Source organism: Vulpes vulpes, chromosome 2 (genome assembly GCF_048418805.1).
Source record: "Vulpes vulpes isolate BD-2025 chromosome 2, VulVul3, whole genome shotgun sequence".
Lineage (NCBI taxonomy): Eukaryota > Metazoa > Chordata > Mammalia > Carnivora > Canidae > Vulpes > Vulpes vulpes.
In genome coordinates this window covers 136,832,369-136,859,520 of record NC_132781.1, presented here as the reverse complement: position 1 = coordinate 136,859,520, position 27,152 = coordinate 136,832,369, and positions in this window count along the sequence as shown.

Below are 27,152 nucleotides of genomic sequence, written 5' to 3'. Positions count from 1 at the left end.
TCCTCTATTATTACTATCAGCCTGACCATCACTGTTGTCACAAACAACACATGTTTTTGGAGGGCTGACCGTGCAGACAGAGTTCGCATCTCAAGGAGGCCAGGAGATCTGAATTCAATGGAGATCTGAATTAAGATCTATCCTTTATTGCTAGGCCAGATTGGGCAAAATCCCCAAGAAAACTTATTAAACTCAACAGCAAAGAAACAAACAATCCAATCATGAAATGGGCAAAAGACATGAACAGAAATCTCACAGAGGAAGACATAGACATGGCCAACACGCACATGAGAAAATGCTCCGCATCACTGGCCATCAGGGAAATACACATCAAAACCACAATGAGATGCCACCTCACACCAGTGAGAATGGGGAAAATTAACAAGGCAGGAAACCACAAATGTTGGAGAGGATGCGGAGAAAGGGGAACCCTCCTGCACTGTTGGTGGGAATGTGAACTGGTGCAGCCACTCTGGAAAACTGTGTGGAGGTTCCTCAAAGAGTTAAAAATAGATCTGCCCTACGACCCAGCAATTGCACTGCTGGGGATTTACCCCAAAGATTCAGATGCAATGAAACGCCGGGACACCTGCACCCCGATGTTTATAGCAGCAATGTCCACAATAGCCAAACTGTGGAAGGAGCCTCAGTGTCCATCGAAAGATGAATGGATAAAGAAGATGTGGTCTATGTATACAATGGAATATTCCTCAGCCATTAGAAACGACAAATACCCACCATTTGCTTCGACGTGGATGGAACTGGAGGGTATTACGCTGAGTGAAATAAGTCAATCAGAGAAGTACAAACATTATATGGTCTTATTCATTTGGGGAATATAAAAAATAGTGAAGGGGAATAAAGGGGAAAGGAGAAAAAATGAGTGGGAAATATCAGAAAGGGAGACAGACCATGAGAGACTCCTAACTCTGGGAAACGAACTAAGGGTGGTGGAAGGGGAGGTGGGTGGGGGGTGGGAGTGACTGGGTGACGGGCACTGAGGGAGGCACTTGATGGGATGAGCACTGGGTGTTATTCTATATGTTGGCAAATTGAACACCAATAAAAAAATAAATTTATTTTAAAAAATCCCCAAGAAAACAAATTACGGTCTTGAAAGGGTAGCAAAATCTGTTCTCTGATGACATATTGTTGGCTGCCCCCCACCCCTTTCTCTTAAAAAATAAAATTACAAGTCCATTTACACTGAAAAAAGACCAAATCTGTCCTTTGAGTCTAATAGGCTCAACTGGAGTGACGCGTCCTCTCCTAGAGCAGTCCGGCTGCACCAGGGTGATAATCACAGAAAGACAGAAAGATAGAAAAGTAGCCCACGCCCACAGAAGAGGCCTGTGACTCGCGGAGGATGTGGCTCCCAAGATGTGAGAGCTACAAACAAAAGTCTTCCTCCTAGAGCTCCAAGGAAGATGTGGCTGAGGGCTGGACATTCTTGGCCCTTTTCTTTCCCTCAAGTCCAAACAATGGGCATTTGCTCTTCCCTAGTCCCATCCTCCCATCTCCCCTTCCTTCCTTCCTTCCTTCCTTCCTTCCTTCCTTCCTTCCCTTCCCTTCCCTTCCCTTCCCTTCCCTTCCCTTCCCTTCCCTTCCCTTCCCTCCCCTCCCCTCCCCTCCCCTCCCCTCCCCTCCCCTTCCCTTCCCCCTTCCTTTCCTTTCCTTTCCTTTCCTTTCCTTTCCTTTCCTTTCCTTTCCTTTCCTTTCCTTTACTTCCTTCCTTCCTTCCTTGGATAAACTTTACTTTTTAGAGTAGTTTGAGACTTACAGGAAAATTGAGTAGAAAATAGAGAGTTCCCCTCAAATCCTTATCCCTCCCCTTTGCACAGTTTCCCCTATAATCAACATTTTGCATTAGTATGATACACTTCTTATCATTGATGAACCAATATTGATACACTATTACCAGGAGTTTATAATTTATATTAGGGTGCACTCTTTGTGTTGTATAGTTCTAAAGGCTTTGACAATTGTTCACTATGATATTTCTGCCATTATATACCGAAGGGTTTTGCTGCCCTAAAGATCCCCATGATCCACCTATTTATCCCTCTTCTCTCCCAAATCCCTGGTGACCACTGGTCTTTTTATCATCTCTATAGGTTTGCCTCTTCCAGACTGTCATAGAGTTGGAATCATATGGTATGTAGCCTTTTCCAACTGACTTCTTTCACTTAGCAACATGTACTCAAGTTTCCTCTATGTCTTTTAGTGGTTTGATAGCTCTTTACTTTTCATTGCTGAATAATACTCCATTGTGGTGATATTCTAGAGTTTGCTTATCCATTAATTCACCACAATTTATTTTTTATTCCTCTGTTCTTGGATTAGTTCTCAAGAGTATTTTTTTACTCCTGCTTCATGTCTGTAATGAGCCACTGTGAACTTCTTACTAGCTTATATGACTACTATTCATACCTACATGAATACGACATGGCTCAGAGTGTTTCTGGTTGGCAGTTTTACTGCCAGTAGTATATCATCTCTTTACTTGGAAAATGGCACTTGAATACATACTTAAAACTAGTGGAATATATTTTTAAGATGGTATGCCTACAGTTATGCAATCAGTTGACTACTCGGGCTGAGAGTAATCTGTTCCTGGATGTTCCAAGCAAGGAGACTTCCACGACTAGAATTTGAAGTTAAATATCTTCCGGAATGGAGTAGAAGCTTTGTCGCCATCCATGGAATGGAAATAGGAAATATTGTAGCAGCTAGAGAGAATATTGCCCAGTAAGAGTCTAAGGATATTGGCCACATTTCATTAACCCCAAGAAAGTTTGAATAGGGTCAGAGATACCATGTTTAGGTAATATGCTGATTTAGAGGCAGATACATGGTTTAATTTAATCTTAAAATATATGAAAATGCCCCTATCAAGAGCTTCTATGGCTATTACTTTGTTCTCTCAACATCATACTCCCATCCACATAGCTGTCTTGTGGTAAGGGGCTTCTATTGAGCCCACTGCTTGTGAACTAGTTCCCAGGGTTTGGGTAGACTGGTCCAGGAGAGACATGGGGCTAAAGTTGGGTCAACCAGATGCAAAGAAAAGAATCAGACTCTTCGACTGTGGCTAGATTTGGAACAATTAAACTTTTATGTTACATTTTATGCTCTGGACACTAAGTTCTCCTTAGAATGAGAAAAATGAAACAGATGTATATGGGGGAGAAACAGTCTTCTTATCCTTTCTGGCTCCTGTTTCCAAGAATTTTCTTGCAGTGAACATTATGATTATCTTCTCAACATTTTTTTTTCCTTCTTTTGGTAACCCTTCAGTTTTTACTTTGATATCCACAGTTATTCCAAGCATCCCTTGGAAATGCTTTAAGTCCAGAATTAAATTATTATGGCCTCAGTTTGTCAGAATACTAATCCCTGGGCAAAGGTGTTGGCTTAGAGATAGGTGGGAACACCAAGCAGATACAGAAATGAAATAGAGGAAGGTAATTGTTGAAGGATTCAAGGAGCCAAGCTTCCTTACATTTTCTGGAGCAGCTTCTGGAAGAAATCCTCACCCTAGATGGGGAAGATGTACTGGACTCAGTTTCTGTGCCATATCAGATCCATGCACCTGCCTTGCTTACAGATCATCAAGGCCCCAGAAAGAGCCTGTTGTCCCCAAGACTATGGGCACATAGTCACAGCCATTGCTATATCTAGAGATGGAGAAGGCACGCAGCAGTGCCGCTTCCCAGAGAGATTGCTGAGTCTGTCCCCTGGCTTCATTTTGTCCCTTGGGAGCTGCAGCTTTCCCAGGAATTGCCTGAAGAAGCCTAGGGACAGAACTAGGAAGGGAAGGGGACATAAGTCCCAAGGGAATATCTCCGGTCAGCAGAAGAACAGGGACCAGGACATCGCTGATGAATAAATTCTTCTCTGTCTCCATGTCCACACAGCTGACCCTGAGATACAGGAGCTGCTGCAAACTTTCTGAAGGCTCCCCATTGTACTTGCTTTTGCCCCTTCCCTACTTAATCCCCCTTCTTCCTTCTCCTGCTTCCCCAAATCACACTGCAATAAAAATTGGCCCATCAATTTTTTGGGGAGCCCTGGCTAGGACAAGGAGGATGTAAGCTCATAGGTTGCTGGCAGCTCTCTGGTGGCCATGTGACCCAGGGGAAGGATGAAGCTGGTAGCACGAACGGCAGGCAGGGAGCCGAAAGAGATGTGATAACATCACTGACCAGCCTGAGAAACCTTCCTACCTCCGACTTCCAGTTGCCTGAGTCGGGAAGAAGTCCATTATACCTATTTCTCTGTAATTGGCAGGTGATTCTATGGTAACTGATAACCTTCTTTAGTTTTACCTGGATTTGTAGATTCTAGGAGGGTGTCTCTCCCTCTCATAGTCTTATAATAAATTCATTTGATCTTAAGTTACCTGAGGTTGATTTCTGGTACCTGCCATCAGTTGAATCTTAACTGATATGTCTGCCTTCCTCTTGCTACTGATGAAGAGCCCTCAGACCCCCTTGCAGGAATTCTGATCCTTTTCACCATTGAAAAAATTCAAAATCAGTTAAAATGTATAGAGTGGATCTATAGTCATGTGTAAAATGCAGATTATTTCTGTTTCAATTATAAACAAACACATATAATGTTTCTTAACATTTCTGGAAGTCCTTCTAAATAAAAACCAAACAATACCCCCAAATAAGAATGGTTTAGGAATTCATCTCTGCCAAGCCAGCTTTCCCCCAGATGATAGATTTGTTAGTTAATCATTCTGAAGCCAGGATTAGAGCACAGTCAACAGTTTAATAAACCATTCATTTCCTACAGTGCTGAGTAGTTTCATGGGCTTTTACTCTTATGCCATAAACAGGACTATAAATTGTATTAGTAATTGTTTTTGAAAAGAATGTCAAGACTTCCATTCTAAAATGGCGATTGGAGGTTGCACATTTTGCTACTCCCTTTCTTCTTAAGTTCCTATGGGAAGGCCCAGTACATATTTTAGGCTAAGTTTTTTTAAAAAGAAACTTTTAACCTGAAAAAGTGAAAAGTGCTACCAACAAGAGTGCAATTAGGAAGAATTTTGCAAAATGGCATGTATAGGAGGAGATAGATGGAAGAACCAACTGGCCTAAGATTTACCCAGTGTGGGGATCCCTGGGTGGCGCAGCGGTTTAGCACCTGCCTTTGGCCCAGGGCGCGATCCTGGAGACCCGGGATCAAATCCCACATCAGGCTCCCGGTGCATGGAGCCTGCTTCTCCCTCTGCTTGTGTCTCTGCCTCTCTCTCTCTCTGTGTGTGTGACTATCATAAATAAATAAAAATTAAAAAAAAAAAAGATTTACCCAGTGTGAGGACAAGCCCACCTGTACTCGAGCAAGAGCATAGCAAAATCTCAAGACATCCTGGAACAGCAGAAGCTAGGGCCAAGTCTGGGCAGTGGAGCAAGGGGCCTGTCTTGCAAGGTTTGTGCTAAAAAGAGCTTCCCCATGGGGGTCACTCTGTCCTTTAGGGAAGGAGAAAGAGGTCCCATTCACTTCAGGTCACTACAACACAGGAAAAATAAAAATCATAAAACAGGAAAATGAAGCAAAGAACCACAGAGGTTTGCAGAGCCACTGAGAGCCTGGCCTTCTCCCATTGCATACACTTTCCGAGGTCATTGTTAGAAACTGGAAAACACTTTCCAATCATTTGCCAGGAGCTGCTGAGCAATTTTCTTCAATCAGGAAGCAGTTTGAGCTTTGCTGATTATATGAAAAAGGCAAAGCCATACTAGACCTGAAGGTCTCTAGAACAGGAAGGGCCCATTTGTCATCCAAAGGTTAAGGTATGAGGGTCTAGGGAACCAATGGAAGTGTATTGATTTTCAATTGATGGGACATTGACAATGGCATCAGGTGGTGAAATTACACCCCTCAGCTCAGAGAATTTTGTTTCTCATCCCAGACTCATTGTTGAAGTTGACAGGTAAATGGGTTTTTGGTAAACATTTATTTCATTTTCAATCTGGACACTCAATTGATATGGAGCAATCATGTGAGGGTAATTATAGGAATCTGAAGGACCTTAACTCTTGCAAAAGCCTAAATATTTAGAAAGCAGGCTGTTTCTTTTACTTTTGAATTGGCAGTAGATTGCTCAAGAGAAAAATACACACCAAAGAATTAGATTCAATCCAATTCAAAAAATATGTATGTAGGTTTTCTGCGAGGCAAGGTACAGAGCTCAAGGCCAGGTCGAACTGATGGCATTTTCCTTCTCATTATCTCTCTATCCTCTCATTTAAATACCTTTTCATTAATTCTGTATATTCCACGAGAGACTTGGCTACTCCCAAGGGGCCAGCCTTGCTCACTTGAGTTGAAAACAGCTCTTCAGGACAGATGATTAAGTTTTATTTCCCCCTTGCTGAAGGGGTAGAGGGAAGGAGGTAAGGAATGATTCCTTTAAGATTTCTCAGTGTCCCATATTGTCCTCCTCCTTCAAATTCATGGACCGCTCCCTTCCCCATTCACTCCTCATCAGGAATGTTCCACAGCCAGACTGAAATTAAAATGTGCCTTACAAAAAAGAGTAAGTAAGCCTCAAAACTCTGAGGCTCAGTGTCTTTTTCTGCGGAATGGGGTTAGTAATTCTTCCCCGGTTGGGCTATGTCAAAAATTACTAAGACAATGAATTTGAAAACATGTTTCAAAGTGACAGCACCATAGAGGGTCCGGGGGATGAGTGAGTCATGGAGAGCTCAGACCAGGGACTGGCAGCCACACTCACTGTGGGACGTGGTTTATTATTTAGCCTCTACGTTTCTCAGCTTACGTATCTGTAAATGAGGTTATGAGTGTTCCCTTCGGATAGTTTTTGTGAGAATCGATGACTTACTATATGTCAAGTTCTTAACAAATACAGGCCAGTATAAAAATAAAGGACATTGTTATTATCCTTTCAGAATTACCTTGTCATAGCCAAGAGGTCTCCTGCATCTCCATGAAATGGTAACTTTTAATACATATTCGCTGGCCTTCTTGGGGGTGTGTGGTATATGGGAGGGAGCACAGATGCAGATCCAGAGTTAAGTCTCTGCAGTCAGTTGGGGTCTACATTTTACATGGGGGTAAGGGGAGAGTTCATGGGTGGATTTTGTAGAATTAAGGAAAAGGTGTTTAAACTGGAGGATGGAAGTGATTGAGTAAGTTCAACTCTGGACAATGGAGAGGGCATGCCACTTACAGCCCCATTTTAGGACCTTTCACATCATCAGCTCCTGTGGCCCCAGGTCCAGATCCTCTATCTTGAAAATACTGATATCTACTATGATCCCCTAACCTGGGTTAACTACTGTTAACTATGACTATAGTCATCCTAGAAGTAGTGGCAAAAAGTCCTTACCCTTCCCAAGTGGGGTCTGTATTTGTGGGATTTTAGGGCAAAAAGTCCTTACCCTTCCCAAGTGGGGTCTGTATTTGTGGGATTTTAGGTGCAAGGACAGTCCAGGGAGGGATCTTGCATGAAGTGGATGAATAATGGGATAGGATGTATGCCAGATGCTCAGGCTAGATGAGGGCCATTGGAGATTCTAAGCACAGATGAGTCTTTGACACCCATCATATCCTATATAATTTACACTACACATTTTTTAAAACCCTAAACTATAAACACAATTGCACATGTATGGTGAAACGGAAATTAATTCATGCTAAATGTTCTGATTCCAAAATTCCATGTAAGTGCATGAAAGTTGGATAATACAATTAATCATTCTCTCTCTCTTTCTCACTGGCCAGGCTTTCTACTGCCCTCAGCACATTGCAAGGCTACCATTGGGCAAGCAAGCATTGCCATCTCTACATCCTTCGGCTGTGCTCACCAGCGGGCTCATCTCCCCAGCTCTCTGTGGAGGCTCCTTGGGAACTGTCACCAGGCTCTGCCACCAGGGCCAGCCTGTCTCCTTTCAGCTCTCTGTACCCTTAATGATGCTCCACTTCACAGATGAAGGCAACTAACACCTCTCTCTTCAATGTCCCATCTGGAATGTGTCCTGTATTGGGAAAGACAACAACAGAGTAGGTTCCTGGGAACTGCTTTCCCACCTCTTTGGGAACTGAGCGGGGGCCCCTTCCTGGTGTGTGGGATTTAATCCCTGCACTCCAGGCTCTTCAACTGGGAGGGCAGACAGCACTGCATGGTGGGAAAGAGCTGGGGCCTTTGAGGCACAGACACCTGGGCTTGCATCCAGCTTCAGGCGCACGCGAGCTGGGTAAGGCTGCTTCGCTTTGCTGCCTGTTTCCCCCTGTGTGAATGAATATGATGAGAGTCTTTGTAGAGAGCAACTGCAGTGAGGCAGGTTGGCACGAAGCCTGGCCCAGACGAAGCACTCAGTAAACGGTAGCATTTATGTATAACAAGGCCGGGTCATGTGATTTTCAGATGGATTTTCAGACGGAGTTGAGATTTTCAACTCAACACTTGCACCTTTCCCTGTGATTCTCATGTCCCTCATGGTGGGTCCCCTGGAGGAGCCAAGGCTGGAGACTGACTTGGACTATCAGTGCCCAATGCTTCATTTTACCCATCTCTCCTACAATTTGTCACCAAGTCGGGGCCCTGTCAGAAGACACACCTGGTCTATCGATGAAGAGGGAACAGTCCTGTTCTTCCCCAAGCTCCTAGAGACCACCTCACTTTCCAAGGCCCAGTAGTGGAGCAAAGGAGATGGTCCTTAAGACTTTCAGTAGGATTTTCAGATTGAACCTATTTTATAGGAAGAATCGCCTGACAGGTGAGAAAGACTAATTTGGTTGACAGTGGTAATAAGGCCTCAGGCAATTTTAGGTCTGTGGATTTTGTTAAGTAGTTAAAAAAAAAAAAAAAAAAAAAAAAGACCCAGGTAACACCCATCAGCATTTAGTCTCTCAATTATAAAGTGTCAGCTGCATAGCTAAGTGGCTGCTTTAAAACTCTGCATAAATGAATTCCAGAGCACTCTGCATCCCTCCTAGAGACTTGACTAGTTCTCACTTATTTGATCCCTTGAGGTCAGGGACATTACAACTTTACAGGCCCCAGTCGAGGCCTACTTCTTAGGCTTGTGGCCTGTGCAGTTACATGGGGCCCAGAGCTTAGAACGGCCCTGCACTGGGTCTAACGTCCTGCCATGAGAATATCAAATTCTTAAAATAATTATTGCTAAAGTTTTGATAATTTTCAAGTAAGAAACCCTCCATTTTTGTTTTGCACTGGCCTCCACAAATTAGGTAGCTGGTCTTGGCCCCAGTGCTTAGGCCATTGTCTGCTGTATAATAGGTGCTTATCTATTACTGGAAGAAAATTAATTATCAATAATGTAATACACTCTCGAACTCTTCGTTAGCAGTGTAATCAAGCCATGGTCCATAAAGCGTTTGAAACCCTCTCTTGTTAGATTACCTGTGCAAAGGCAACAGCAAGCCTAAAGATGATAGCTAAGACCTAGAAACTGAATTTGATACATAAAATGCCAGCTACCAGCAGATTCCCTGGCAAATGAGAACAATTTCCAAGTTCTCCATGTGCCTGAGAGGGACAGCTTCCACTATGGAAAATCTCAAAGCAATAACAGGTCAAAGTGTTGGGTAGAAACCACCAAGGTGGTGTGCTGCCATTATCAGGGTGACGCCATTACATCCCGAGAAGCGTATATTCAGATCTCATTTAAATGAGGCTCTCAGGGGGGAATTGCCCTTTATACAACAATTGATTTTTCTAAAGTGAATTACCAGTTACAGGATATTTACTCTGGTTTGTTGTTTGGGGACTTGGGGATGTGTCTGAACTACATTTAAAGAAAGAGAGCTGAAAAGCAGGGCAGCATGCGGAATTGTAATCAGAAAGTCAATGATAAAAATCATTAAAAGACATCAAGCAGAATCCAGCAAGAAAACACAACACAAAACCCGAAAAGGAAGTGGGATCCCAAAAGACAGAGCACAGTGGGAATTGATACCGAGGTTATGTCATGAAAGAACCCCATTTTCCATTTCCAAAGGCTTCAGCTGGCAAGGACACTATCCACATATGTTAACTAAAACATTCTCTTTTTTTATTTTTTATTTTATTTTATTTTATTTTATTTTTATTAAATAAATTTATTTTTTATTGGTGTTCAATTTGTCAACATACAGAATAATACCCAGTGCTCATCCCATCAAATGCCCACCTCAGTGCCCGTCACCCAGTTACCCCCACCCCCCGCCCACCTCCCCTTCCACCCCCCTAGTTCGTTTCCCAGAGTTAGAAGTCTTTCATGTTCTGTCTCCCTTTCTGATAACTAAAACATTCTTGTTTGAAAACAAAGTGATGGTGAAGGGGTGACTGTGATGTCTTACAACAAAGGATAATCGAAAAAATACATAACATGAAAGGCAGAGCATCAGAAATATTGTCAATGGTATTGTAACAGTGGTGCGGGGTGACAGACGGAGCTGCACTTGTGGGGAGCACAACGTCCGATCAATCAACTCCTCCCATCACTATGTTGTCCACCTGAAACCAATGTAATATTGTATGTCAACTCCACTTCAATAAATAAAATTAATTACCAGCTAATTAAAAAAATAATATAGGGGCACCTGCGTGGCTCAGTCGGTTAAGTATCTGACTTTGACTCCGGTCGTGATCTCAGGGTCCTGAGACTGAGCCGCATGTGGTGCTCTGCACTCAGTGGGGAGTCCATTCCTGCCTCTCTCTCTCCAACTTCCTTTCCCCACTCATGCTGTCTCTCTGTCAAATAAAATCTTTTAGAAATACTTTTTAAAAAATAATAAATAAGACTTTTTTCCAAAGAAAAAAATACACAACATGCCTTCTCTGCATCTCTTCTTGTGTCTAACCATAGACATTTATCACTGACATGTGCCAGCATTCTCTCTCAGGCCCAGCAGCAGTTGGAAGTTTCCAGAACAATGGCAATAGCACAAGGAGTGATTACAGCCCAAGTACAACCAGCCCCAGTGAAGGCCAAAGGGGAAAGGAAGGGAAGGAAGCTGCTCTCCCTTCAGTCAGACTTTGATTTTAAGGACTCATTCAAGAATCATTTTGGATCACAGTGTGCCCTGTGCTCATGAGACCTCCATGAAGGATTGCAGCCAGGGGAATATTCAATGGTGCTAGGCCGGAAGTATAGACTATGTAACTCCTGAAGGAGTCTTTTTTTTGGATGGATCTAACTTGGGGGCTATTCCCAGCCTCCCAGCCAAAAGCCAGAGCACAGGATACTGTTCCCCCAGCTAGAACATGAACACAAGCAAGAGAGAGAGAGAAATAAAAAAAAAAAAGTAAAAGGAGGTACCGGTACCATACACAGGCAAAATACTACATTTTGTGGAACCTGAGTGTCTGCGGATAGAAAGACAAACATCTCTGAAGTTGGTGTGAAAGCCTTAGGGCCAGGAAATTTCATGTGTCCAGAAGGGATACAAATAAATGGAGAGGCAAGACGAGGAGCAGATGATGAGAAGGAGGAAAGAAAAGGATTCAGGCCAGGCAAGAGCTGAGGTAGCTTAGAAGTTACGCCTTGCTTGCCTGGGGTTTTCACGGGGCCCAAGGTGAAGAGAGAGCCAGAGGTAACAGGAGAAGCACATTCTTCCATTTGTAGTTTTTTTGGTCATCCTTCAGTTAACAAGTGAACAAATGGCCCTCCCCAGAAAGCTACCTATGATTTTGTAATAAACATCTGTGTCCCAAAGTCCATTGGTCATGACCATCCCACAGGAAAGTTGACCCTAGCCAACTTTTTCCCCAGGCCCCACCTTCTGCTGTGTGGTGGCCTCCCCCAGTTCTGCTCCCCTTTTCCTGTATTAATCTAAACCCTCTCCTACTGCTACTCAGGAGCTGCCAAAGGTGCACTCCCAAATTCCTTTGCTTTTTAAAGTAGTGGGATAGAACTCTTCATTGTCTACAGGTCTTCTCTCTGGGTTAGGTTGGAGGTAGAGGAGAGGTGGGAAGGCCACAACGTTCAAAGTGAGGCATGCCTTTTCAGGTGTTCTCCTAAACCAATAGTGAGGTCTCACTCCGAAGGGAATCCTACCCTTCCCCTGAACCAACGATTCAAAATCCTAGTAGCTCTTTAAAAATGGTTTAAAAAAAAAAAAGGGTTAGGAGTCACGAACTAGGGGTGGTGGAAGGGGAGGAGGGCGGGGGGTGGGGGTGACTGGGCGGGCACTGAGGTGGGCACTTGATGGGATGAGCACTGGGTGTTATTCTGTATGTTGGCAAATTGAACACCAATAAAAAATAAATTTATTGTTTAAAAAAAAAGGTAAAAATGATTCCCCCCCCCCTGCTTTACAGATTGCTATGTCACTAAAAATTCCCCTAAAATATTTTTAAGTAGTGGCATGTAATTCAGTCCTGTGGATGTGACACTTTGAAAATACAATGCCCTGTTGTTGGATGTCTCATTTTAAGTTCTTTAATATTGTTGCCAATATTTTGCTATTATAAACAGGGCTAAAAAACAGATTTCTCTCTACGTATATTTATGCACATACGATTGTTTCCTTATTATAAATACATTGAAGTAAAATCAGCATATACAAATCACAAACTTAAAGCATTTAATTCTGTAGCTTCTTGTGCGTATTTTAAATAACTTGCTGGAAGTTTTACGGATGCATAAAAGACCTATGGGCTGTACCCATAGCCACTTAGAGACTAAATATTAAAAGAAGTTTATAGTATTAGAATTATTAAAGATTATAAACTAATTGAATTACCAGATAGTTAATGGTCATAAATAGCCTATCTATTCTTTGAAGGTTAAAGAAATAAGAAAAATTAAAACTTGACCAAAAGAGTTTCCTAAGGCTTTCAAGGATAAATCATTCCAAATTCACTCCTTGCTTTTGACATCTGTGACTGACATCAGCCTCAAGGTAACTATGATCTGACATATTTTATAGAGTTTGGTAGAATGGTCCAAAACTTCTAAAATAAAGGCATTAAAGGAGTTTTATTATCAAAAAAGCTTCCCTTGGGCTAGCAGTCTCATCCATTTACATTAAGGCAAGATTATTTGGAAGGACAATGAGTCAACACTACACTGCAAATACATACTTTTGTGTTAAAAACATACTTTTGTGACTACCACCCTATACCCACTCTCTGCCCCAGTCAGTGTGGTCAAATCATGCTTATAAAATGTTTTTTTAAGTTTCACAATGATTATATATTTTCTTTGAAAGACATTAAATGTTACAGACAGGAGAATTTCATTTCAGCAATTTATAAGTAACATGTGTCAGACTAATCCTGATCACTTTACCCTGATCTTTCTTAGAAAATTTCAAGTGTAAAATTAAAACTATTTGTTAAAGGATCCCTGGGTGGCTCAGCGGTTTAGCGCCTGCCTTTGGCCCAGGGCAAGATCCTGGAGTCTCGGGATCGAGTCCCGTGTCGGGCTCCAGGCATGGAGCCTGCTTCTCCCTCCTCCTGTGTCTCTGCCTCTCTCTCTCTCTCTCTCTGTGTGTGTGTCTATCATAAATAAATAAATAAATCTTTAAAAAAAAAACAATTTGTTAAAATTGACTACTTGCTGGGCCATAATGCAAGTCTCAAAAAATCTGAAAGGACTAAAAACAACTACAGATTACATTCTCTGGCCTTAGAGGAATAAAGCTAGAAACCAGTGACAACAATATCACTAATAAAGTCTCCAACTTTTGAAAATTAAACAATAAACTTCTAAGCATTTCATTGATCTAAATTAGAAAGCACCATGAAAATTAGAAAATGTTTTGAACTAAATGAGAATGGGAACATATTTCACACCAATACTCATGGATCAGGTCAGGGCCTGTTTCGGCTAGCTTCTGCTGTGTAACAAATCATTACAAAATTTAGTGGCTTAAAGACAAACAGTTTATTTATATCAAGATTCTATGGGTTGACTGCGTGGTTTGGTTCTCCTGTTCTGGCTCAACTGATAATGTTGGACTGCCTTGCATCTATGATCACACAGAAGTTGGGGAAAATGGAAGATCTAGAACGACCTTACTCACATTATTTGGCAGTTGGTGGGCTTTTAGCCTGGATACCTTAGTTCTTTTCTATGTGGCCTCTTACCCTCTAGCAAACTAGCTTGCTCTCATTCACATGGTGTTCTCAAGTTTCCAAGTACAACAAGAAAAGACAAACTCAAATGCTTAAAAGCTTTCCAAGTCTCTGTTTGTTTTATATTTGCTAATATCTCTTGACTAAAGCAAGTCACATGGCCAAACCTAGACTCAAGGGTGGAAAATACCTCTTGATGGAAAAAATCGCTAAATTCTATTACAATAATAGGTCATGCTGACAGCGATAGGAAAAAAATTGTGGTAGGTTTTGCAGTCTATCACATAGTTTTCGTAGTACTCAGAAAAAAAAATCTGTCTTTAAATACATTAGTAAAGAAAAAAGATTTGAGTTTTTAACTCAAGTAGATAGACAAGCAACAGCAAATTAAACCCAAAGAAAATAGAAAGAAGGCAATAATAAAAAGTAGAAATCAATGATACAGAAAACAAACTTATAATAGGGAAAGTCAACAAAGCCAAAGTTTGTTCTTTAAAAATATTGATGAAATTGATTGACTGTTTAGCCAGAAAAATGAGGAAACACATCAATAAAAGGTATAAAATAGGGACCATCACTACAGATTATACAGATCTTACAAAGATGAGAGTATTTGTGAAGAAGTGTTTGCCAGTACATTTGAAAATTTAAATAAATGGAAAAATTCACTGAAAAATACATTAAAGTATTATAGAAAATCTTATATTTATTAAAGAAACTGTGTTTGTATTCAAAGACTTTTCCATGAAGAAAACTCTAGACTCACATGGCTGCAGCAGTGAATTCTTCCAAATATCTAAGACATAATACCAATCATACATAAACATTTCCAAAGAATGGAAAAAATAGCTGACACTTCCCAACTAGTTTTATGAGATCATCAAACCCTCATGCCAAAAATTCAGGAGGACCCTATAAGGAAAAAATAGTGTTTTTTTTTTGTGTAAGTTTGAGAAAATTAGAAAATAAATCAATGAAATTAACCACATTAGTGGAATAGTGGAGAAAAATCATGTGATTATATTGCTAGTTACAAATCAGAATTTGGTAAAATTTAATATCCAATCATGATTTAAAAAAAATTTTTTTTTGGCAAACCAAGAATAGAGGGACTTCCTTGACCTCAAAAAGTATGTATGTTTTAAAACCTACATGAAACTTTATACATAATAGTAAAATTACTTTCAAAAAGCCTTCCTGAGATCAGGAATGAGGCAAAGATGACTATTTTTACTATGTATATTTAATGCTGTACTTGAGGTTCCAGCCAGTGCAATAATATAAAGGGGGGGGGGGGGGGAAGGATGTAAAAATTGGAAAGGATGAAGTAAAACTGTCATTTTTCACAGTGACATAATTGTATGTATAGAAATTTAAAGGATACAACATTAGAATAAATAGGTGAATTTAGCAAGGTCCCTGGATACAACATCAACATAAAAAACTCAATTATATTTCTATATCTTCATGAGATAAAATTGGAAAATGAAAATTTTAACTTATATAAGTAAAATTAGAATCAAAAACTTTATTTTTTTTAAAAAAACTTTAAATATCTAGGAACAAATCAAAAAATTTCAAATGTGTAAGATATCAGCAGATAAAATTATAAAACACTACTGAAAGAAATAAAGAAGATCTAAGCAAGCGGAAGGATGTGTCAGTTTGAGATGAGACCACTGCATAGAGTAAAATTGTCAATTTCTCCTAAATTAACTTTGGCATTTGATAAAAATCCAAATCAAAATTCCAGAAGACCTTTTTGTAGAAACGGACACGCAGATTCTAAAAATTTTAAATGGAAACACACTGGCCCAAGAATATCAAAAGACAAACTTAGGAATATCAAGTTAGAGGAGTTTAGCCAGTGAATATCTAGGTAGTACAAAGCAAGTTATTTAAAAAACAAAATACAAAAAACTGTTGTGCTGAGGCAGGGATAGAAAAATAAATGAAGGAATAGAGTCCAAAAATCAACTTAATCATGCTTGACAAACATTTCCACAATAAAGGTACATAGTAGTACAGTAGGAGAGGGAAAGCTTTTTTCAATTGCACAGCCATACAGAAAGAGAGGAAGCCTGACCTCTGCCGCACGCCATTCGCAAAAATCAGTTCTAGATGGATTTTAGATCTAAGTGTGAAAAGTAAAATAATACAACCTTTAGAAGGTGACATGAGAAAATCTTCATGACCTTGGCAGTAGAAGATGGAAAATACCCCCCTTACTTAAGTATCTGGCTCAGATGTACATCTGGAAAGAGATGATCCGTTCTCTCCAGTGTTCTCTATTTTTCTTGCTCACTCTATGCTCTTTTCTCAACTTTTTATCTCATTTTCTCTCATTTCTCTTTTTTCTTCTTTCTCACATAGGTTAGCACTCACATCGTAAAGCGTTCTCAGCTTTTGTTATGTGTGTTGGTCTTGCCAGTTTTATCATGCCAGAGCTCATCATTTCTTACTATTTGCAGTAGCGCTCAAGTTAGAGCTAGAAACGTAACAGGCCCTTACAGAACAACTGAGAACTTCAGGGGGCCCCGCATCTCCCTGAACCTCTGCGCTGCTCTCTACCCTTTCCATGGCACCGTGTGTGAGGCCCTCTCTTCATCTGAATGCTCAGAAGTCTGACCTTAGTGTCACCTACAAGCACAGCGCTCTACCGGGTAGAACTCGGGCTGCAAAGTTACAGAGGTCTCATCTTATGCTCCCAAAGAATTTAGCATCACATAGTTGAGATAAGTGACAACGTAATTATTTTACATTTCGGGCAAGTGTGGGCTAAGTGTCATAGAAATGGCCATGAGAAGGAGTTCAGAGACAAGGGGTTCTTTCTGCCGAGGCTAACCGAGAAGGGCACTGTGACTAAGTGGCCTCTGAGATCCGTCTGGAAGATTATAAGAGGGCCTTCCAGGCAGAGTGAAAACCTAATGAGCAGTTTTTGAACTGCTGCACAATGTTTACTGCATCACTGCCTGAACAGATTTCTCCTCGATTGACTTTCTATAACCGGGGAAGAGAGCTTGCGGAGGCTAGAAGTGAATTTAGCAAGGCCAGCAGAGATGGAGCGGCTGCTCCGTGTGGATTCCGCAGCTTCAAAATCTGAGCTGTCAAAGGACTACGGTAGCAGAAGCTCTTCTCTTCTGTACACACAGGACGTCTTTTTTTCTGCTTGTGCCTTCCAGCTCAGGGGAAGAAGCTTTATAGCAACACGCCCGTTTTGGGGCTATTTATTAAATCTGCTGCTGCCTTTGTGAAATTAAATAAAGAAGTTGTATTATGTTTTTTGCAAGAGTTGAAAGAAGAAGTTAGAACAGTGAGAAGTCCACATGAGCTTTAAGATTGACCTGAGGGACAGAGGAGAGGGCCCTGATCCCTTAGTGTTGGTGTAACAGATTAGTGCTTGAGATGCAAACTCAAATGTCCACAGGGGACACTGAGATAGAAGCAGCAGGTGGGGGGCTTGAAAATAAAAATAGGAATAGCACCCATGGGATGAGAAATGGCAATCGACACTGGAGTTGTAAGAAGTCAAATTCCCAGGCCCTACCCCCACCTACCAAATCAAAAACTCTGGGGTGGGGCCCAGCAATCTCCAGATGGTTCTGACGGATAGTAACGTCTGAGCAGTACTGCCACAAGGAAGAGTGAGACAGAGGCAAACTGATGAGCTCCCTCTCCATGTGAAAAGCCGACTTTACTCAGCTGTATTTGATTTTGTCTTGGAGGACATGGAATCTATGTTTCCAGACCTTCCAATTTTGCAAAGAGAAGTCATACATCTGAATTTTTGTGTGACATCTCCTGATTTTTTTAAGTATTGGCTATAAATAAATAAGCCAACAAAAAAAGCCTGCGGTGGCCAAATATAGCCACGGTCAACATTTCACGATGAGCTACTAGTTTGCAATCTCTAGCACAGTGATTAAAAGCATAAGCCTTAGATTCCAATAACTCTATGCTCAAACCCTAGTTCTTCTTATGTGTTTCATAGACCCTTGTGAATATGTGGTGACATAATATGTACAAAGTGTTGATCAAAGGCTTGGCACATAGCAAGTGCTCGATAAATGATACTTTTATAATTATTCTGTTCAGACACAGGACATGCTGGACCTGCTGGGAAAAGGAAAGCACTGAACCAGGCGAGTAGGGAACTTGTTGGCTTCCCCAGGCCGAGTATCCAGAGTACATGGCTGGTGGTCTTGTACAGGGACCATGCTGTGCTAATAGTAGGAAAGGGATAGTCTGATGGGTTTGACCTGGTAACAGAAGCTTCCCATAATCCCACATGTCATTCTGGACAATCTGCTCACTTCTGGCCAGAACCCAGATTGGACTGGGAGTAGAAAACCTAGCCAGTCTTCAATTCCTGGGAGCCTGTATCAGCAGGCTATGTTCAAAGCAAAATGTTAAGAACAACCAGGTAACCTGTGGCAGCAGCTCAGAACCACCCTTGGACCAGTATGTCTGAGGGTACGGGGAAAGGGGAAGTGGAAAAAAGATAAAGAGTGGTGTGACCTGGAGGCTAAGTTGGCACTCAGGACTTGTGCTAGGTGGAGCAGATACAAGGTCTGTGGGCAGCCACGATTAACTCCAGACCCCGTATCTGGAGGGGCTGAGGTAGCTGATATACTTCCTGTCGTAATCTAGACCAGCTCAGCTCCTAGGCATGAATGAGCCCATAGGTGGAAGGCATTAGAGACTCTTGAGAGTTGCTGGAAAGCTTAACAGATGGCATAGACAACCGAGCATCATTTTTTTTAGGGAGCAAGATGCCATAGTGCCAATTAAAAGAGTCAACTTTGGGTCAGGGTGTAGGATGCCCTGAATAAAGAATCAGGGAGAAAAAAGACTATCATACTTATCTTGGTCAGAGATGAAAGAATCTCAGCACTTGGACCACAGCTCCCTGCAATTATACTCAGAACAGAGACCTTCAGTTGATTAAAATACTGTGTTCTCCTCTGCTGATGGCAGTTAAGGTGTCAACATCTTTTCAAAACCCAGTTCTATCTGGACAGCCACTCTAATAGATGGAAACTGGCATATAAAGTCCCTGGCTTGGGTGCCAATTGTTTTAGGGTGAGGACAGTGAGGGTGTAGTGAGGGAGGGGGTTACTCAGAAAATGTTGTGAAACATGATTGATATGAGTCACTGCCTATAGTTTTGATGGGGTGGGGAGGGGGCGAGCGTGAAGAAAGCAGGGCCAAAGATCCCAGGAGAGATCCCACGTCTTAAAAGTGGGATCATGTTTGGTGCCATCAAGAAAGGCAGCTTCTCTCAGAACAAACAAAAATCATATTAACAACCACCCCTCAAGGAATTCAGGCAAATGAGCAGGTTGTTGGAGAAGTGATGATGAATTCACTTTTGGGGATCCTGGTGGGACATGGTGGTGGAGGTGTTGATCACACTGTTGGGACATGTCGGACTCTTTTCAAGCACTCATGGCTCTTAGACTTGGTATCTTTGTGTGTGATGCTTTGGGAAGATGCAGGTTGCTACTTTGTCCCTGAGAAGTTGAGGAGGGAAGGAGGCATAGGGACACCCACACATGACTACTAAGGACACTCTAACCCAAACAAGTCAAACAGAAACCACACACGCATCTCTAGGGAGGAGGCGGGTGATGGGATAATGAAGCAAGTCAGGAAGCCAAGGGTGGAGCTTGAAGAAATTCTGAGCAGGAACACGATGCCGGGGCCAGAATATGATTGGAATTATTCCATTGCTAAGGACAGGTGTCCCAAAAGGACATCCTCATGGCCTGAGAGTCCAGAACAATCACTGATGTCATCATTAGGCAACACGTACTTATTAAGCCTCAACAGGATTCTAGGCACTGTGCTTGTGGTCAAAAATCCTTTGCTCTTAAGGAACCCACAGATGGTGTCCCTGGAGAGGGAGCAACTGCCAATTTGTTATAAAATGGCACAGGGGGCTTCCGCATGCAGAGGAAGCCACAGGTGCATGGCAGGGCCTAGCGCAGCGTGAGAGGTGGAGCAGGGCAGAGGCTGAGAGGATGAAGTTGGAAGTGCACTGAAAGCAAATGAGAAAGATCCATTCATTTACCCATTACTGTCCACTCCCATGCCAAGTTTCCCAGGCCGCTGAGGTATTGCCCAGCAGGGGCCAAGATCGTGTAGGTGTGGGGAGCCACTCAGGGTGGGCTCTTTAAAGCAGTTCCTCCAGCTTGATCCTGGAGACAGGCCAGAGAGTTCTGGATCACCTTTTATTTATTTAGACATTCATTCACTTTTTTTTTTTTTGGAGGGTAGCATAACAGAGCACTTGTAGCTCAACTATGATAATTCTCATATGCTGGCTGGCTTCCAGACCTAAGCTGACTGAATAGACTCCCTACGTTTCAGGGCAGACACTCTAAGGAATCCTTATGTACTGATCTCCCCAAAAAGTCTTCTGTACCAGGAGGATGAAAGAGAAGCACACCTCAGAAAGCTGTTAAGACTGCTCATGAGTTTTTTGCTCATTGCCTTTTATCACTCTTAAGTCTCTCACCTTTTTTATAAACTGAATTTTGTCTCATTTTTAGTAATTCTTATTTTCAATTGCAGTAAAGAAACATATAACGCAAAGTTTATGATCTTGACCATTTTATTTATTTTTTGAGCGAGTGAGCAAGCAAGAGAGAGAGGAGAGAGAGAGAGAGAGAGCAAGTGAGCATGCGCAGTAGGGGAGAGGCAGAGCAGGAGAGAGAATCTAAAGCTAGCTTCGGCGGGCCCAGCGTGGAGCCTGAGGCAAGGGTCGATCTCATGACCCTGAGATCCTGACCTGAGCTGAAATCAAGAGTCAGGCACTTAACTGATGGAGCCACCTCTGACAAGGGTAAGGCCTTCTCCTCTGGCAATACTTTGAGGAGAAAGAGCTTGCTGTCCTCATGCTGACAGAGAAAGGAGTAAGACATCGTCAGTGGGGGAAGCAGCAATGCCGCCACGGAAATGAATCATGGTGTGAAGCCCAGGCATAGGATGAGTTCACCCACCCAGCACCATCTCACCTGCCTGAATGCCGCCCACTACCTTGACCATTTTTAAGTGCGGTGTTCAGTAGTGTTAAGTACATTCATGTTATTGGGCAACAGGTCGCCAGAACTTTTTCATCTTGCAAAATTGAAACTCTATACCCATTACACAACAACTGCCCATTTCCTCCTTCCCTAGTTCCTAGTAACCACCATTCTACTTTCTGTTTCTATGAAGTTGACAACTTTAGATCTCGTATACACGGCATCATAACTGTATTTCTCTTTTCTGTGTCCGGCTTATTTCATTTAGCATGACGTTTTCCAGGTTCAACCACGTTGTAGCACATGTCAGAAGAGTCTTTCTTTCTAAGGCTCAATCATATTCCACCAAATGCAAATCCCACATTTTCTTCATCCATTCATCCATGGCTGGATATTTGGGTTATTTTACCTCTTGGCTCTCGTAAACAATGCCGCTGTGAACATGAGTGTGCAAACATCTCTTCAAGATCCTGCTTTCAATTCTGGTGCTAAATTCCCAGAAATGGGATTGCTGGAACACGTGATAGTTCTATTTTTGATTTTCTGATGAACTGCCATACTGCGTCCCATACCAACTGGGCCATTTTTACTGTTAGTCCTCCCATATTTTAAAAGGGGAGCCCTATAATCTCTGTTATTAGTCAGGGCTGGGTGGACCCCCCGGAGCTCCTGACCACCTTTAACTCCTGATAAGGTTAAGGCCTTCTCCTCTGGCAGTCCTTTGTAGAGAAGGAGGCTGCTGTCCTTGTGCCAACAGAGAAAAGAGTAAGACATCATCAATGGTGGGGTAGCAATCCTGCCAAGGAACTGAATCATACTGGGCGGCCCAAGTATAGGATGAATTCACCCACCCAGCACTATCTCACCTGCCAAATTGCCAACTGATCTCTGCTTCTGCCAGAGAACAGTCCATCCAGGTGTCAGGGAACCCTGTACCATTTGACAGCCTGCTCTAGCTGATGTGATAACCTTAGTGTTTGATGCCACCAAGACCCTAGACTTTTAGTAGTACACCACTAAAATCTTTTTTTTCCTGACTCTCCAATGTTGATTCCTACCTGTCTCTGCTTCTATGGCCACAGTCCTTGTAATGTCATCGATGTCCCTAGGGGGAAGTTCCTCTTTGCCTTAGAGGTGTTCATTTAGAAGCCCATGAATTCTCTCCCTAAAAGGAGCAGTGACTTTTGCCTTCAGGATGAGTTAGACTTACCTCAGGCATGGGGAGGTGAGAGAATTAGAATCTAGAGAAATTATATATATATATATATATATATATATATATATATATATATATATATCTTTCTATAAGTCTTTCTATAAGTCTTTATATATAAACACTTTACATAGAAAAGGGTTATATCCTCCAGAATAATGAAAATTTCATACTGACTAACATTCTTGAATGGGACAGAACATGAAATCAAATGTAAGTACCTCAACCTGACAACTCCATTTGTACGTAGGCAGCTTGAGAGGACTCTTCAAGGTTTGGGACCCTTGGAAAAACTACCCATTTGTCCACATAACCCGATAAAGTCAAAAAAGGAGGTGATTGATGTTGTGCTAAATCACCAGAGAATTTTGTACCTGGCATGCTCAAAGATGTCCTTCTTCCCACTTTGGTTTACTCTCCAGAGAAGTCAGATCTAAATTTTCCAAGAAACCTAGTTCTTCACGTAGGGCCTCAGAGACCAGATAAGAAATTGGCCCCATCTGCACAATGTTTGAGCACACACAGTTGCACATATGAAAGAGGCACACAACTCCATTTTTCCCTGAGCTGTGTACACTATAACTGACAGTGACTTAAATTTCTCCCAGAATGTGGCCTTCTGCTCAGGGAGGGTAGAGGCCCTAACATGGGTGTGAGGTAGGGGTACACAGCTGAAGTCCTGCTTCAGTTTTTGTTCCCAAGTGCCTCTGACAGAGTGAGCATCTTCCCAGGGGAAACATGCTTTCTGCTTTTACAGACATGTATTTTTCACTTCCCCTGGCTCCTGAAATGCACCAAGGAAAGGATCTTCTCTTGCAGTACCCGAGAAAAGCTGTTTGTGCTAGATGTTTCAAGAAACTACACATCAGTCTCCAGCAAGGAGCTCTCCTAAGGGGATGTTAGTCTAATTTTCATGTGCCTTCTGCGGGCTTATTGGACTTCAGAACCCATGCCCAGTGCTTCATGTGGTTCTACTGGAATCATATGTGGACTGCTCGGTTTTCTCCTCTGTGTATTGGGAGGTGGACCAGGACGTCTCAAATATCCCCACAAATATTCAGCGATTCCACTTGAGGAGGAGGAGCTGTAGAAAATACCTGTCAGCAGGGAACTACAAAAGAGCTTCTGGCCTTTTTTGCTTTTATTCCCTCCTTGCATGTGTCTTTTAGAGAAGGAAGTGGCAGGAGTTCTAAATGAGAAAGCACATGAAAGGGCTTAACGTGGTGGTGTCGAGGGGGTCCTCTGTCATCAGCTTGGTAGTTCCCAAGGCAAAGAGTCTCACTGTTGGGGAGCTTATTGTTCTTTCTGTTAGAAAAAGTCTTCTTGACATTAATCTTGACTTGTCTCCCTGTACCTTTTACCTAGTAATTCAAATCCTATTAGGATTATATGGAACAAGTCTGCTTGCTTAAATTTGCATTTTGGTGTGGTATGTGTGTGTGTGTACATATACCGACACCTTCACACTGGATCCCTAGAAGTGTGTGTGGTCTACTACGGAGTGTATCTCAATGCATTGGTGTGTTTTATGATACCAGTAAGACCAGTATTATGAGTGAGGCTGATGTAATTTGGTGAACTATGATTTATGGAAACTCTTTACAGGTTAAATGGGGGAATAAAGGAGGTGGTTAACAAAAGCAAATTGTCTACTCACACGTTCATCTTGCTAAATTGACTTATAACTGATAATGCATTTTTTGACAAAAGTCAATTTCCTCTATAGTAGAAAATTTTCACCTTTCTTCCCCTCTTTTTCTACTTCTCTTCGTGTTCCCAGTTCAGGCTTTGGGTCAAATCTAGTCTGGGCTACTACCAACTAGCTGTGTGACCCAACATACATGTCTTAACCCCTCTGACTCTTAGTTTTTCTATGTGTGGAAGCAGAATAATGGCTCCCCAAAATGGCCACTGGCTAACTCCCCCTGGAAACCCTGACGGTGCAGTTACATGGTAAATAAAAATTATGGTTACAGATAGACTTATGTTGCCAGCCAATTGTCCCTGTGATGGGAAAATTATCCATATAAGCCCATAAGAATCAAAAAGGAAAGGAAGTCAGAAAAGGTCAGAGTGACATGATGTGATACAAAACAAAACAAAACTCAGCTACAGTCTTTGCTGGCTTTGAAGATGGAGGAAGGGGATCATGTGCCAAGGAATGTGGATGGCCTCTAGAAGCTGGACAAGGCAAGAAAGTGATTCTTCCCTATAGCCTCCAAAAAGGATTACAGCCCTTCTGACACACCTTGATTTGATTTCAGCCCAGTGAAACCTGCATCAGACTTCTCCAGAATCATGAGATAATACATATGAGTTGTTTTAAGCCACTACATCTGGTGTACTTTGTTGTAGCAGCAATAGAAAACTAACGCCCTATCTATAAAATCCAGTTAATAATGGTATCCATCTTAAAATGACTGCCTAGATGGTTCAAGTAACATGCACTGCCTGACACTTACCGAGTACTCAGTATATAGATGCTGTTATGTTTAAGACTCCTCCTAACTTTCTCCGAAGCCACGGGTGATGGTACATTGGAGGCTCCATTGCAATCCTACTATGAATGGGTCTGCCAGCAGCAACTCTCCCAGAGCCAGTTGACAGTGGGGGGAATCGCAATTCTTTCAAATCCATTTGCCCAGGGCTGACTGTCTGCCAACTTTCTAAAGGGATTTTCATTTTTAAATGAAAGTGATAGATCTACCTGTCTGCATCTTTATGACTGTGGGAGCAAGCTTCACGCCCAAGAGCTAACTCTGCTTTGCCGACGTATTCATTCCTGTTTTAATTTGTATATTTTAAAAAGAAGCCATGGATATTTCAGCTTTAAAGCAATGCCCTGTCTGTAAGCTCTTTAAACCTTGCTTCGGGAGAACAACAGCTCATATCGCAGACAAGTTCAATGAAGAGCGACGGTATTTCCGGCAGGATAGAGAATAGATCCAACACTTTCTGGGAAACTTCTCTCTTGGCCCTTTGCCTGACCACTACAGTCTCTACAGTCACCACCACTACCCCCCACCATTTTGCAGCTACCCCAATTTTATTCCAAGAAATTGGCCAATTCTAAGAACTTTCAAAACCTTAAGTCAAAGTCTGGTTCCATTTGCCTTAGGTAGAAGCGACGAAAGGGCAAAGGCCTTACAGGAAGCCTTTACTCCCTTTGGTGATACAATACACAATGTTACTAGAACACTTAGGGTAGAGACTTCACATACTAAGTCAGAAAAGTTTTATTTAGGGCCTACACAGCTGTTAGAAGATACCTGCCTCTCTTTGATTGTTTGGGGATTATCCTATAGGCCTAACCTTAATGCTGTGCTAGCCCTCACTTGGACTCTTTTAATCCCAATTCCACCTCACCAGTTGTATTTGTTGTCTTTGGCACAGAAAATTTAAAAAGAAAGGGAACCATTGTTGATTGCACATTCAAATAAACATGGCATTCACATGGACTAGGGTGTGGTGGCAGATGCAAATCAAGAAGTCTAGTTTGGTAATGGGGTAGGGGTAGCAAGGGGAGGGCTGCTGGCTGGTCTGGGTGGGGTTTTTCTTTTTTGTTTTTGGATGGGTCAAACGTTTCAATTCCTTTCATGCTGTTGGTACATGTATGTGCAAGTTCAGGGAAGATCAGCATTTCAGAGAATGGTACGATTTTCACATTTTATTTCTATTTTTTGTAATCGGTAGAAGCAATGGACACAGTCTGTCAAGATCATCTGATTCCCCCCACCCCCATTCCTCCCAGCAGCCTGGTTGTAAGAATCCCAAGGGGCTTCTCATCTCTGTTCCCAGTCAGTGGAACCTTTATTTGCTTACGGTGCTTCATATCTGGGCCCCACAGAGACAGTGGGGCAGAGCCAACTAGGATGAGCCAGGGAAATAGATAGCAAAAGTGAGGAAAGATTTTGGAAGTGAGCCATACCTGGAAGGAATATGGGGATGGGAAGTAATTGTAGAGAAAAGAGAAGAGCTTTTGTGAAGAGAGCCTAATTAAAGAGTGAAGGAAGAAAAGTGTTCAGTGTACATTGTCTGAATGACAGGATGCCGTCCCTCCCTCCTCTAGGAGACCCAGCTCTAAGGAAAGGACCTGAGTGGCAGGAGGGTGTGTGGGGTTGAGACATGAAGAATCTTCTGACCGTAAGGACCGGGAGGGATGGGTCATTTATTTTTCCAAATAATCCATACGTATTTCAGATGAGTGGCTTTCTTTCTGTCATAATGTGATTCAAACTGGATATGGGGGAATGAATCTCTCATTAACTCCTCCAAACTTCGCAGCCAGAGGCCTGAATTCCAGAAGGAGTTTAACCTTAAAAAATACTTACGTAAAAATATTTTTTTTTAACTAAAGGAAAGCAAGACATTTTACCAACACAACGTGCTGGAATAGTTTACTACCTTCACTTTGGGAAGAGGGAAACTCAAACCTAAAAAGCACTAGTATTCTTTTTTTCCTCCACTTATAAGCTGAATAAAATCATTTTTTGTCTTTGGGTGTGTGTGTATGTGTGTGTGTAGTTTTCCAACATTGAATCTGGATTTGATCTCTGGAAGTGCAGAAAAACCTAAAATATACTTAACAATAGCCACCCCCTTAAATCTTCTTTGGGTATAGTCCCCTCAGTGTTGAATAACTTGCTTTTCTCAAGAATGAATAATGTTCAAGGCAATCTTACAGATAACTATTTCTTCTTTACCAAGGCAAAGCTCAGTGCCTGAATGACAAAATTATTGGTGTTCATTGCTATTATGTTCCTAACTGTGGGGGGTGGAGGATGCAAGAGTGCATTCTGAAATGGTTGAAAGGCTGCTAAAAACGGTAAATATTGAGGTGGCCAGA